The sequence below is a fragment of the Aplysia californica genome, unplaced genomic scaffold, assembly GCF_000002075.1.
Source record: "Aplysia californica isolate F4 #8 unplaced genomic scaffold, AplCal3.0 scaffold00600, whole genome shotgun sequence".
In the NCBI taxonomy this organism is placed as follows: Eukaryota; Metazoa; Mollusca; class Gastropoda; order Aplysiida; family Aplysiidae; genus Aplysia; species Aplysia californica.
In genome coordinates, this window is record NW_004797870.1 from 206,145 (window position 1) to 207,850 (window position 1,706).

Genomic DNA, 1,706 nt, shown 5'->3' on the forward strand with positions numbered 1-1,706 from the left:
GGGGTAAAACCATGTTGTTGTAACATTTTCTATCTGCAGCTCCTATAATAATATGAGGTGCCTAGGAAAAAAACAACCTCTTACTAAAACAATTTGATCCTTCATCTTAATTTTTTTCCACCTTATGTTGGCGTGTGTCCAGACTGAGCAGCACAGCCAAATCGTCGCAAAGACCGACATACAGACATGGGTTGCAGTCCGAGCTCACTAGGAGATGGACGTAAGTCTTTTTTTTTCTGATCAATTTCTCCTTCTAGTTCTAAATGTACTTATTTTAATGCTCCCATCGACACAGTTTCGATTGTTTGGGAGACGGGCTTCCGACCCTGCCTGTCGAAGCCAACCAGGGCTGAGAGGGGTATAACATTCCTGCAGAAAGCCCGAGCGAGATTCTCGATAAAAATTTTCCCTTAACCAGAATCGAACTCTGGTCTGCAGGCTACTCGTGAGGGGACTGATCCCACTTTATTTAGATTACCAACACATTTGTGTATGTTCAGCCTCCCTGCTCACTGAAATAGACGACAATGTGATGTGGCATAGTATAAAGAAAGACACTTTAACTGTATCTAAAAGAGAAAAAGAACAGTTCAACTTTGTCGTTTTCTTTCTAGATCGTGTGAAATAGATGTATTTTATTCTTGTCTGAATACTTTAAGATGAGCTCCTACTTTCAAAGCATGGCCCCGAAAAAATAATAGACACCTCTAAGATGGTTGTCGGCAAACTGGGATTCAAATCCCAACTTAAAGAAGACTAATAATGTCTTGCTCAGTCAATGACACCCCTGCTCCCTCCTCCCTTACTGAACCCCCGTCTACTCCTACAAGTGTATCAAGGTCAAAATATGTGCAGTATTCAAACCTATTTTATTTTTGTTGAGTTTTGTTGGGTTTTTAAAATTCCTTTAACAGCAACTTTATATCAAACACCTATCGTGCTTATCGCTCCTCATTTTTTTCTTTTTCTTTTGAAATTGTGAAATGGTATAGGTTTAACGCCCCCTATCAACACTATTTGGTTATTTAAGGGGCGGGACCTCCTAGTTTAACGTCCGTCTCCGATAGGACCGAGCCAAGTGGAAAGTTCGTGTAAAGTGCCTTTCCCAAGGACACAACGTCGGACCGAGCTGAGGCTCGAACCCCCGAACCCGCAACCTCACGATTACGAGTCCAGTAGCCTAACCACTGATGCCTTGCTGTTTGATAGCACATATACTCTTCGGCTTTTGTACGACCTATTTATATAAGAGCTGCCGTGAAATTCTTACTCTTACTAAATCTAAATCGAAACCATTTCCCCCTCTACTGAATGTTTCAACAGTTGGTGATGTTGCGGGGGACATTGGCGACAAAGCTCTTGCCAACGCCAAAGATGCCGCCAAAAAGACCGCTCATGATGCCCTGGACAGCGGTATGGAGGCAACTGAACGGGGCATTAAAGGCAAAATAGCAGAAGCCACGTAGACAAGGGCAAAATCGTCCATGTACAGAGAATATAATGTTTCCCATCTTCACGTGAAGATCATTGTATTTACTTTTTGTGGAAACCTTGCTTATTGTACAATGACATTTGAAATGCCATACTTCAGCTGTCTTTTGTGGTGATCACAGCAACAAAATGTTTGAGACTACTTGAGAAGACCTTTTGGGTAAATATTAAGCATACCGAGGGAAAGAGAGGGTGAAGAAAGAGAAAGAGAGGGG

General features: G+C 42.1%; 1 long non-coding RNA gene across 1 annotated transcript in view; it reads left to right on the forward strand.

Annotated features, from left to right (window-relative positions):
• The window catches only part of LOC101851438, a 4,216-nt gene extending 2,528 nt beyond the window's left edge, over positions 1 to 1,688 (forward strand). The window contains exons 2-3 of the long non-coding RNA XR_220912.3: positions 143 to 220; positions 1,324 to 1,688. This is a non-coding gene — a long non-coding RNA (uncharacterized LOC101851438). The remainder of the gene's footprint in view (positions 1 to 142; positions 221 to 1,323) is intronic.
• Positions 1,689 to 1,706: the final 18 nt, after the last annotated feature.